At 43.8% G+C, this 13059-nt stretch overlaps 1 long non-coding RNA gene across 4 annotated transcripts in view; it reads left to right on the top strand.

Moving 5' to 3' along the window:
* The window catches only part of LOC112580614, a 270834-nt gene that overhangs the window by 169038 nt on the left and 88737 nt on the right, over positions 1–13059 (top strand). For all 4 annotated transcript variants that reach the window (XR_006546496.1, XR_006546495.1, XR_006546497.1 and 1 more), the window contains one exon: positions 12403–12596. This is a non-coding gene — a long non-coding RNA (uncharacterized LOC112580614). The remainder of the gene's footprint in view (positions 1–12402; positions 12597–13059) is intronic.

Here is a 13059-nt window from a genome sequence, read left to right on the forward strand (position 1 = left end):
TGCCTTTGTCCACTGTGTTTTAGTAGCTCAGAAGGGCACGCATCCCTGGCACCCCATGAATAAATGAAATCGCACACGGTAATAATAACTATAGGGCATGCACTCCTCCACCTGCCTACAGAGCGAACTGCGCTTTTGACTCTTTTGCAAAATCATAACGACTCACTGGAGGTCTCTTCCGACCTACCTGATTCCAAGCCCAGTGAATTATAAACATATTTTATTTAACAAATTCACTTTTATTACTACAGTCAGCTCCTATCACAATAGTTAAGGTTCTGTTTGCAGGTTCATAACTTGGCCGTAAAATTTTGCTTCAGGCAGATACTTCGGTCTAATGACTCTTGGTACAAAATGTCATTATTAGAATCTCTTTCTTATAACATCAAAGAAAGTAAAAAAAAAAAAGCTTGGACTTAAAAAGAAAACAAAAAAGAGACTTTTCAAACTCTATTATTTTGCCTGGTGCCTCTTCAAGATGCTCTCTGGACTACCTTCCCTCAAACATGGATTCTAACAGGAGTGCTTGAAGCTTGAAACTGACTCTGGCACTTACAAATGCATTTTGGTATTTTTTGGGCTTGTTTCTGGTAGACAAATCTTTAGAAAAAATAAAAATGATTGCCTATTTTGACTAAATATGACTTTTTCTTAAATACTCACAATGGGGCCTACCTTCTGCAAAGATAGGAGCCCTTGTCACTTAGAAGCTCTTGTTAACACTTACAAAAGGACCCGGGAGGCATGTTCAATAATGGTTTCTTTTAAATGCCAGTTATTTAGTTAAAAGGGGGAGTAACTGTAGAAGGATTAAAAGATTTATTTTCTTTTAAAACCTATGGTTTCTTTAAAGTTCAGGGATAAACGTGCAATTGCCTGTGTCTTACCTGCATCCTTCTAAACAACCAGTGAACCTATTCCAGAAGAAATTCAATTTCCCCCTGAAGGAGTGTAAGTGAAGAGAGGCCCACTCAAACGCAGAGACAGATTGCCTTGACAAGCTCTCCAACAGGGAATGAAACCAGATGGGGATTGAAATAGCTCAGGGGCCACCAGTCCATGCCCAGCTAATTGTGTTAGCTGTGCTCAGACTACAAGGAAGAAAGAAATTGTGACTAAGGGAGAGATGCCCTTAAAAACCTAAGGCTCCTACATCACTGTAATGATGTCATGGCATGAATAAGCCCAGAACTCAAATAAAAGGATTTACTACCTCTTGTTCTCTTTTCAGCTGACTGGGGAGAATGGAGATGAGATCAGTTACTTTTTGGTTGCCAATTAATATATGCTTTGGGCTAAAAAATATTATGGAAGCAGAAGAGTACTGAATTGTTGGCAAGAACATCAAAGGTTAAATATACCAATGGTTGCAAGTTTTCACCAATATGTGTTTCTTTCAGTCACCCTGAGCTGGAGGATGGTCAAGGTGGCTGGGATGCTGGGATCCTGGGATGCTAGTTGATAGCTGAAGGCAACTGCTGCTTTGATATGGGACATTAGGTGAAGTCACTCTGATGACTTTGCACCTTAATTCATTTACATCGTGAAGGCAGTGTAAATAGCTGGGGCAAAGAATTGTAATATTTGAGACATTTGTCCTTTTATTTGTTGTCCCTGATGAGACTTTACCTTCCATAAAAAGCAGCCACATTTACTTTTAGTTTAAAGCAATTGGTCTCTAGCCAATGTCATGAGCATCTCTAGGGAACTTGTTTGAAATACAAATTATTAGCCCTGCCTCAGGCCTACAGACCCTGATGCTTGAAAAGTTGAAGACAGGAGGAGAAAGGGACGACAGAGAATGAGATGATTGGATGGCATCACTGATTCAATGGACATGAGTTTGAGCAAGCAGTCCATGGGGACGCAAAGAGTCAGACATGACTGAGCGACTGAACAATAACAACAGGCCTACAGAATTCAGGTGTGGGATGTTGCCTGTTCATCACCTTTAGATGGTCAACCTACAAAGAAGTCTGTAGGACTGATCTTTTCAGATTCACATATGAAAGTATATAGGGACATCTCTCTGATGTCTGGCCCATGTGTCAGCCTGGCCCTCAGAACTCAGGTACTTCCCCATTTTAACATGACCCTCAGCCACATCTCCAAGGCTGATGAAGTCAACAGCAGCAGCTATAAAAGCAGGTTGATCTGTAACAGATAAAAGGTGGCATGTGATCAAACAGACCAGATTCAAATCCTTGCTTTGTCATTTACTAAGTATGTGAATTCATGAGGTGATAATAGGTAACAATATTTTCCTCCAAGTATTATTGTAAAGGACTTCCCTGGTAGTTCAGCTGGTAAAGAATTCGCTTGCAATGCAGGAGCCCCCGGTTCGATTCCTGGGTCATTAAAATCCCCTGGAGAAGGGAAAAGCTACCCACTCGAGTATTCATGGGCTACCTTGGTGGCTCAGATGGTAAAGAATCCACCTGCAATGTGGGAGACCTGGCTTCGATCCCTGGGTTAGGATGATTCTCTGGAGAAGGGAATGGCAACCCACTCCAGTATTCTTGCCTGGAGAATCCCCATGGACAGAGGAGTCTTGACGGGCTACAGTCCATGGGGTCACAAGGAATCAATCAGGACTGAGGGACTAAGAACACAAGCACATTATTGTAAAAGTAAATGAAACAACCCCTCAGGGCCATGGCATATTTTTATATTTTAACAGGGATAAAACTGAGTTGAGACATTGTCCCTCAATGTCCCTCAATGTCCCTCAACCCTTAGAGTTCAACCCTTAGAGCAGTTGGTGCTTGAAACCAGTCATTGCAGCCGAGCAGCCTCACCCATTTATATCAATGTTCTATAAAAGTATCACCAGTCTCCATGCAGGCCATGGGGTGAAAATGATGAGAACCACAGTTCTGCATAAGCAACTGTACACCTTGTGGTTCCCCAATAAGGCTTCAATAAATGGCAGTAGTTGTTGCAGCTGTGCCTATTGATTAGGGCTACCATGAGGAGCAGTGACAAGTAACGGACGGGTTGCCCTGAAGACGTTGGTATCCAAGGAAAACCCAGAAGCCAGGTTTGACTGTGCAGAGAAAAGAAGAAACCCAGAAGGGCTAGTGACCTCAGCTGTTCCAAACTTGACCTCAGCTATTCCACAAACTTGGGGTCAGGGTCAAAGGCCATGTTCACTACCATGCTGTTGCCACCCAACTGTGTTACCTCCCCGCTGACGTGGTGGCTCCCGGAAAGCAAGTTCCAGAGCCAACAGTTCTGCTTTGCTCTGCTGTGTGGCAGCCCCATGTGTATCCTGGCCCACTCCAGTTTTTCTAGTATTGCTTGTAGCTGCTCAGCCTCTTATGGTCAAGGCTAGCTCTGTCAAGTAGAAGTGGATATAGTCCTTATATGTTTTATAACTTTTTGTTCCTTAATATTAATCTAGTGATATTTCTGGGATGAATAAAGACAAGACACATGATCATGAGTTAGACCAGAACTTGCTTTTGAGAAATGATTTTCTTTAGCATGAAGTATAAAAATCTCTCAAGTAAGGGGATAACTAGGAAAGCACAGATTTTATGATGTTGGTTTTTTATGTTCGTTTGCAATTTAAATAAGTAGGATCTTTGATTTGATGATAAGGGGGAAACCTCAGCACTCTTTTGGAATGTACATGGAACTGGGGAGATGGGAAACAAATTATGCTAGGAATAGGGTAGTTTGTTTTCATTTTGCAGATGGAAAAACTGAAGCTCAGTGTTTTAAGTAACTAATTTAAGGTCATGCAGCCAGTTAAGAGCAAAGCTGATACTTAAGCCTGGTACCATCTAACCTGTTTCTACCTAACTTTCTAACACATTCTGTCAGTCTCCTGTGCTGCTTTATTAGAGACTGAAGTGGAAGGTAGAATAGACACAAAGGAGTCTAATTGGGAGCTGGCATTCTAGTTGGAGGAGATGACTTAAAGACGCAGGTAATGTGTAGGCAAAATATTGGGGAATAGAATGTAGTTGAATCCCTGGGGTGGATGACTAGGCCAGGTCATCTAGGAAGTAAAGATATTTAAAGAAGGGTGCGTGTCTCAGTTAAGCTATTAAAGCCTGCAATTAGGGGGTTTATTAAATTACAAAAAGTTTAAAACAGTATGGTACTCTCTTAAATGTATTATGTTTCAGGAGTTAGCTCCAATTGCTTTTTAAAATCCTTGTATGTTGAATATTACACCCTGGAGAAAGGAAAGGGTACCCACTCCAGGATTCTGGCCTGGAGAATTCCATGGACTGTATAGTCCACGGGGTCACAAAGAGTCGGACACAACTGGACTGCAAGGAGATCTAACCAGTCCATTCTAAAGGAGATCAGCCCTGGGATTTCTTTGGAAGGAATGATGCTAAAGCTGAAACTCCAGTACTTTGGCCATCTCATGCGAAGAGTTGACTCATTGGAAAAGACTCTGATGCTGGGAGGGATTGGGGGCAGGAGGAGAAGGGGACGACAGAGAATGAGATGGCTGGATGGCATCACTGACTCGATGGACATGAGTCTGCGTGAACTCTGGAAGTTGGTGATGGACAGGGAGGCCTGGTGTGCTGTGATTCATGGGTTCACAAAGAGTTGGACACGACTGAGTGACTGAACTGAACTGAACTGATGTTGAGTATTAAATAGTGGTGTTGTTAGTGCTCAGTTGTGTCCGGCTCTTTGTGGCTTCATAGACTGTAGTCCCCCAGGCTCCTCTGTCCATGGAAGTCTCCAGGCAAGAATCCTGGAGTGGGTAGCCTTTCCCTTCTCCAAGGGATTTTCTCCACCCAGGAATCGAACCCAGATCTCCCACATTGCAGGCAGATTCTTTAATGTCTGAGCCACCAGGGAAGCCCATTAAATAAATGGAAGATATAAATATTGGCTTTATTCCATTTTGTTACTTCATTTCACATATGTAATGGCATAAATTAGATATCAAAGATCATTACCTAGGCGAGGAAAGTGAGACAGATGAGAAAGGAAGTAACTTTGGGAATGCCTCCACCAACTATTTCCAATTTATAGTTAGATAAGTGGATAATAAAAACACACACAATAATGTGACTGAATAATAACTGATACATGTGGAACGTCCAGAGAATATGCTCTGGTCATGTTCCCATCATGATCTGAGCTGAAATGTGAGCTCAAGTGACTGTCCCAAGCACAGCAGGGCCAGGTCTGACTGTTGGACTGGAACCAATGAACTCATGGACCACTCGAGACAGGTAAGGGATTAGCCCTGAGCTTGTGGATCTATCACGACACACAGATGGCATCCAGTAGTCTCCCCTCATCACACTTACTCTTGGTTTGAGATTTATAGAGTCAAGGCAAGATGCCATCTGAGACCTTCCAAAGGCAGTGAAAGCAAAATCAGAGCAAACCTTTTTCCATCACTGACTCACCAAAATGAGCATCCATTCTCCTGAAGGCTGATTTTCCTCCTGAGCAAAAGGCACAGCCTCAGATGGAATTTTCCAGTGTTGTTTTCACGCTTCTAATTTAAATTGTAACACTTTTCCACTCATCTCCCCTGCATGTTCCAGCAGAGGGTAGCACCATGGCTCTCTGGGGACAGTGTTAAAATGTATTTAGAAAAGGATCCCTGGCTTTAGGAGTAAAACAAAAAGAAGCCACAGAAAGGAAACAACAGAAAGAGCAGGAAGTTGAGCAGAGACACAGTCTAGTAGGCAGTTCCAGACTTGGGCTCTTTCTGAGCTCTGTGGTAGAGCTTCTCATTCATGTTCCCCTGGTTGGGCTCCTCTGATGAAACATAATTGTGTCTCTGAGGTGAAAATTCTGAAAGAGCCAAACTGTTAATGACACTCAAGTAGCAGATGCTCTTTTGATGCCCTGCTCATAGTGCTTTGGCCTCCACTGCTCCCTGACATGGCCATTCTTTTTTATCAGCTGCTTCTGCAACTCTCTACCAAGAGCATTTTCAGGATGTAAGCATGCTCAGTTCATCCAGAGCAAGCCATAAGGAAGCAGCACCCTCACCGATGATGGGGGAAAAGTTGGTAGACAAATGCCCTCATCTCCTTACCCTCTGATGGGACAACTCTGAGGTGGGTTCTCTAGCCTCTTGGAGCTCCCCAGTGGGGCTGAGCCCCTGTGGCTAACAATGATAATCTGCTCACAACACACCTGCCTTGACTTTCTCCCCTTTTTATCTCATTTCCACCCTTACTGATGCTTCCTGGATCACCTCAAATAAATCCTTGTCTCAGAGTGTGATTCTGGGAGAATCTAACCTCAAACACTAGGCTAATTGGGAGACAGGGAATATTAAAGAGCAAAGCTGCAATTTATTAACTCACAGAAATGGAAGTTTTCAGGTTTTCTGGCTTAGGAAGAAAAGTGACTCATCAAAGAGCATGTACTTTTCTCGGGCCCCTGACATTGGCTAATACACCATTGTTCTAGTTACCCTGCCCAGAAACCCGGACTTTGAATCTCGAGCACGCTGACAAAATTATTGACAGTGAGCTGGGGTCATCCCTGTGGCAGTGTCCCCAAGAAACTGACTATAACCTGGACCCAAGGTTCACGTGAATTTTCAGATTCTCCTTAGGTTCTCTGTGCTGTGCTGTGCTTAGTTGCTCAGTCATGCCTGACTCTTTGTGACCCCATGGACTGTAGCCCTCCAGGCTCCTCTGTCTGTGGGATTCTCCAGGCAAGAATACTGGAGTGGGTTGCCATGTCCTCCTCCAGAGGATCTCCCCAACCCAAGGATCAAACCCAGGTCCCCTGCATTGCAGGCGGATTCTTTGCCGTCTGAGCCACCAGGGAAGCCCTGGGTTCTCTGAGCTACCCACAACCTTTCATTATTGTGTTTGTTTTTATTTGTTTGCTTGTTTGTTTGTTTGTTTGTTTTGGTCTTTTGTTGGCCAGAGTCAGTTTCTGTGGTTTACAGTGATCCAGTGCATCCTCCCCTTCATATCATGAATCCAGTTACTCAGTCTTTTCAGTCCCTTCTTCAAAATGCCTTGGATTTGTTTATTCCTTACCATATCCTAATGCAGATGCTGGCTTTTGTCTTAATGAAGCTGTTCTTTAGCCTCCTGCCATCATTCTAGTCTCACCCCTCGAATCCACTGGAGCTCGCAATCCCGAACCAGGTGCTGGCACCCACACTTCTGGGTTTGTTCCAACTCTCTTAAAGGTCTTGGCAAGGTGAGATCTGCTTCCCACTTCTCCTATCTCCAAAATAAGGAGTTTCACTCAAATTATTGACTCCCAATCAGAAACCATTTCTATATCTCAAAAACATAAACTGTATTATTCTTTGGAGAACATAGCTTACTAAAGCATGCAGTTGATTGATTTTTAGGTTATGATTATATCACCTTTATGCAAATATACAGGTCAGTTTATGTTTATCGGGCTTCCCTAGTGGCTTAGACGGTAAAGCATCTGTCTGCAATGCAGGAGACCCGGGTTCGATCCCTGGGTTGGGAAGATCCCCTGGAGAAGGAAATGGCAGCCCACTCCAGTATTCTTGCTTGGAAAAGCCCACGGACTGCGGAGCCTGGTAGGTTACCGTCCATGGGGTTGCAAAGAGTCAGACATGACTGAGTGACTTCACTTTCACTTATGTTTATCAGAAGCTCTAATGGACAACTCAGTGTTACTGGCAAGTGAAAATGGGGAATAAGTGAAGTTTACTCAATTAATACACATTGTTTCAAATCGTGGGCTCTGTGTTGGAGGGTGGTGGCCTCCAGCAGGTGAGGAGGGAGTAGATGTGTCATGGAACTGGCTAAATAGGGGACTTGGTGCTTAGAAGGCCACAAATTGCTTGATGTTAGTCCTATAAGGTCCTTTTTCAGCAGTTTGACTACTCATTATTCAAATTTTTGGTGACCTTATCTGACTTCTAGATTGGTCACACAAAACCTGTCTCTGACCTTCAAGTGTCCTCCATAGTGTTATTGGTCCAGACTTAGGGTTACTTGGATCTTTAACCCTCCCACCGTCCTGAGTTCCTTATACTGTCTGTCACTCCTGCCTCAGCTGGAATGTCATCCTCACTGTTCTTTGCCATAAAGCCTGTTCATTTTTGAAGGCCCAAATGAAATCCAACTTCTTGGAGATCTTCCTGGCTGCTCTGGCTGTCTTTGAGCTTCTCTGTTGGGACTCTGAAACCTTCAGATATCCATGCCACGTAATTTAACCCTGGATTTCACCCTATATTTTTCATTTCCTTCATCACAAGCATATGGATCTTGTGTTCTCAGTTAGATGTTTGGCTTTTGAGAACAGAGATCCTGCCTTATTCTTCTAGCTCTTTCATAGCACCAGGTACTGAAAGATGATATCAATTGGTGGAATGTCAGGATCAGTGCTGTGTAAGGTTTGATGAAGTCACACAAGAGGTAATGGTAGTTTTGAGACAGGGATGTAGATTTTCTGACTTCTGCTATACCTCAGTATTCTTTGTAACTTACGGCCAGTTGAACATTTTTAAGTCACCCTCTGGAAATCACAAATGATCAGAATCTGAAATATATCCACAGTCTAATAATTCCAAGCAGAGTCTGCAGCCAGCATTCATGCAAGCTATCTAAGTGCAGACAATAGGTAACCAGAATTCTCAAGGAGCTGTTAGATAAGAGAACCCTAAACTGAGTGGAAGAAGAAAGGTTTTAAGGGTGTAGTTCCTAAGGGCAGTACCCTATGCAGAACAGAACAGCTGTGGGCTCATGAGACATCCAAGGAACAGGAAGGCGCAACAACCTGACTTGCCTGAAGCTTTTACAAACAAGGAGTAGCTCAATAGGGCAGGCAGGCTGGTTAGTGAGCAAAGAGATACGGTGTCTGATGTCACGCCCTTGAAGCTGTGGGATAGTTGAGATGTTATGTGCATAGTCTGACTAAAGAATTATTGATCACATGTTGGATTTCTAACTTCTCTCAAATGACCTCTTCAAATGAGAGACATTGATCTACATGTTTGTATTGCTACTGATGAGTACAGTGGTCTACCCTGTTGGCTGCAGATAAGGGTGTTGCTGAAGCAAGCTTTTATCTGTAGCTTTAAGTAGGGGAACCAGCTCTCTCCTGTGAGGAGGGTTAGGCAGGAGAACTTCTTCTCTCCTTGTCTTTGGGTCAGGACTTGTTAAGTCTCCTGAAGATTTGGGCCCAAAGAACTGTGCTGAATAGGGAGACGCCACTGTGTGGGCTGACTAATGCAGTGTTTCAGAGAATAAAGTGATGCCCAAGATCCTTGTCAAGACTTAGGATTTGGGAAGAGACTTGAGTTCTGCTGAGTCCTGTGTTGATCTCTAAGAGATAACTGAGCTTCAGTGGCCAGAGCCACCTCTACAAAATGACTCTGGACAATAATAAAATTATGTGCCAACTTGCTAGGTACACTTTATGTAATTTACCTTATTTAACCTGTATCACATCCTGCAGAGTGGGTATTAGTGCCCCCATTTTATAGATGCAGAAACTGAGAGTCAGTAACTTGCTCAAGACCACGCATTGTCTGGGACTCAAACACAGGTTACCCAAATCAGTAGCTGTATCAGAACTTTCCTATAAAAGTTGCTCCCAAGAACAGTTTCAAGGTAATTTCTCTGTATATAAATCTATTGAGTTAAACAAATTTGGAAGCAAAAATAATACAGAATTAGTGGAGGGCAGGGAGACTAATTATAAAATAACTGAATACAAGCTTTTCTCACCGCCCAGCAAAGTTTCATGAGAAAAGGCCTTGACCAGCCATGCTGGAAGGTGATAAGTGCAGTGGAGAAAAAGAAAGCAGTGCAGGCGGATAGAGAGAGAATGTCAGGGCTGGGTGGGATGGTGGCAGTTTTACAGTGATGGTTCAGGAAGGCATCAAAGAGAGGATGACATTAAAACAAGACCCTTTGGAAGGAGGTGGTGGCATTAATCATGTTGATATCTGGGAACAGCAAGAGCAAAGGATCTGAGGCGGTGGTGTGCTAGACATATTCCAACAAAGAAGGGAGAGAAGCTAGAATGCAGCCATCCAAATGGAGCGTAGTAGGAGGCAAGGTCAAAAAGTAATGGAGAACCCCATTATGTTAGAACTTGTGGTTTTTGCAAAGAACGTACATCCTTCTCTTTTCTCTGGAAAATACAAGGCACATCTTCTGGACATTTGGAATTTGTTTGGTCATCCTTCCCCTGGTATGTCAGGATGTCATGAAGTGCGCTGAGAAACTACTGACCTTGGCTACACTTGACTAAGCAGGATGGTTTTGTTGTTGTTATTAGAGTATAGAACTGGGTCTCCCAGAAGCTGATCCTGATTCAAAGATTTGAGTACAGGTAATTTACTGAAGAGATGAAGGAGGAACCAGTAGAAGAGTGGGGAAGGAAGGTGGAAAGGGAAAGCAGCCAGTGAAAGGTGCATTACTAGACCAGTACTATCCAGGGCAGCAGAGACTTAACCCTGGGAGCCACTGTTGAATGTTTGCCTCAGAATTATCCCACCCAGGGAGTGAGGAATTTGGGCATTTATACATCGATCCTTGATGGTCAGTGGTCATGGCTGCTTCTGAGGGGCCTTCATTCCCCAGCATTTCCGGTCTGCTACATCAGTAGACAAAGCAGCTCAGTGCCATGGTGCCAGGGAAAACCCTCAGATGAAGAGCTGCCATTCTGGGTCATTAAAAGGCAGTTTCATGCCCTAAATTGGTGAGAGTGGAGCTGGACAGACATCAACAGAGTTGCTGACCTCTTTTAAAGCCTTGAGTCTTGTCTCTGTGCCACTTGCGTCTGTGGCTCAGATGGTAAAGAATCTGCCTGCAATGCGGGAGACCCAGGTTCAACCCCTGGGTGGGGGAGATCCCCTGGAGAAGGGAATGGCAACTCACTGTAGTATTCTTGCTTGGAGAATTCCATGGACAGAGGAGCCTGGTGGGCTTACAGTCCATGGGGTTGCAAAAAGTTGGACACGACTAAGTGACTAACACTTTCTATGCCACTTACTAAGAGAGAAGAAATAGAAACCCCTCTTTCGTCCTCTGCTATAGTAAGGAACTGCTGCTGCTGCTGAGTCACTTCAGTCGTGTCCGACTCTGTGCGACCCCATAGACGGCAGCCCACCAGGTTTCTCCAGCCCTGGGATTCTCCATGCAAGAACACTGGAGTGGGTTGTCATTTCCTTCTTCAATGCATGGAAGTGAAAAGTGAAAGTGATATCACTCAGTCGTGTCCGACTCCTAGCGACCCCATGGACTGCAGCCTACCAGGCTCCTCCATCCATGGGACCCTCCAGGCAAGAGTACTGGAGTGGGTTGCCATTGCCCTCTCCAATAGTAAGAAAACATTGGCTGAAATTCTCAAAGGGAATAAATGAAAATTTGAGATCAACATATAGATCACTCTTAGCCAACTTTGTTTCTTGTAGCAAAAGACAGCTAATCTATAAAACACATATTGGCTTCAAACACCAATCTTTTTTTTTTTTTAATTTTATTTTATTTTTAAACTTTACGTAACTGTATTAGATTTGCCAAATATCAAAATGAATCCGTCACAGGTATACATGTGTTCCCCATCCTGAACCCTCCTCCCTCCTCCCTCCCCATTCCATCCCTCTGGGTCGTCCCAGTGCACCAGCCCCAAGCATGCAGTATCGTGCATCGAACCTGGACTGGCAACTCATTTCATACATGATATTTTACATGTTTCAATGCCATTCTCCCAAATCTTCCCACCCTCTCCCTCTCCCACAGAGTCCATAAGACTGTTCTATACATCAGTCAAACACCAATCTTTTAAAAGTAAAGAGAGAGAACATTCATTGCTAATTGCTACTGTCAGGATGAAGATTATTTCTTGGCATACAGTACAGGGAGCTTTTGCAAAGATGCTCATTAATATCATCCACAATTCATGGAAACCTTGTCTGGCAGATGAGCAACCCTGTGCCAGTAGTCATGCTGTCAGGGACACTGACTACAAGAATTGGGGGATGGAGCATTCCTTCCCACCAGGAACTCTAACCTGCTTATCTCATCCCTGGATGTCTGCTCTGTAATGAGATGCTCGTTGTCGCACAGTAAAGAAAGATCAGTAAAATCTCCCTCCTCCAGCAAGCCTGCCAAGCCAAACATGATGCCCCAGGGGAAGTCATATGACTCTTGGGAGAGCTGGGTAGACTTTGCATAGGGGGGCTCTGTGTGTCCCAGTCGGTTGCTTGTGTTTTGGTAGCTTGGGATGGTTTTGTATAGGCAATGCACTGAGTAAGGTTTTCATACTTCTTAATAGTTGAAAAAAGTCAAAAGAAGAAGAATAAGTCAGGGCACCTGGAAACTCTGTGATAATCAAATTTCAGTACGTTTTTACTGTAACCCAGCCATGCTTGTTTGCTTTTGTTTTGTCTGTGCCTGGTTTTGCTCTGTGATGAAATAACTGAGAAGTGGAGACCTACAGAGAAGTTTGCTGACCCTTGCAATGAAGAATGGTTTTGGTGACACTCTGCTCCCCTGACTAGATATCTGGTGCTGAGATGAGGTACCTGTTCAAAGCCAACAAGCACAGGTGGGCTAATCACTCCTGAAGATTATTGGCACGCTACTGAATGTGATGGGACTGGATCTTGGTCCAAAACAGACCCACACTTGGAGGTAATTTGAATGAGTTCTATACTTGTTACTTTCATCCCTGTAGTTCTGAAACTGAGAGACTTTTCCTGAAGTAAACAGAAGCAGAAGAAGAAGGCAGTCTGCCTAGACAAGAGCTTGCTGAGGGCAATTTGTAGGACTTAACATAGTCATATCTTCTGATACTCCTGCTGCTTTTGAAGCTACCACATTGAATGTGTGAGGTTATTGGAATTCAGCTTTTCACCAGTCCTATAACTCTTCACTCAATAACGTCCATTTTGTCAGTGAAATAAAAAACCTGGTGAAGAAATTGCTAGAATATTCTAGGAAGTTGCAGAGCTGTAGAGGAGGCCCTCTTAGTAGCATGAGCATATGGATACTAGAGTCCCATGCTGACAAAGCAAGAGACTTTATTGGGAAGGGACGTCTGGGTGGAGAACAGTAAGGTAAGGGGACCCAGGAGAACTGCTCTGCCACATGGCTC

The sequence above is a fragment of the Bubalus bubalis genome, chromosome 19 (assembly GCF_019923935.1).
Source record: "Bubalus bubalis isolate 160015118507 breed Murrah chromosome 19, NDDB_SH_1, whole genome shotgun sequence".
NCBI classification, from domain to species: domain Eukaryota; kingdom Metazoa; phylum Chordata; class Mammalia; order Artiodactyla; family Bovidae; genus Bubalus; species Bubalus bubalis.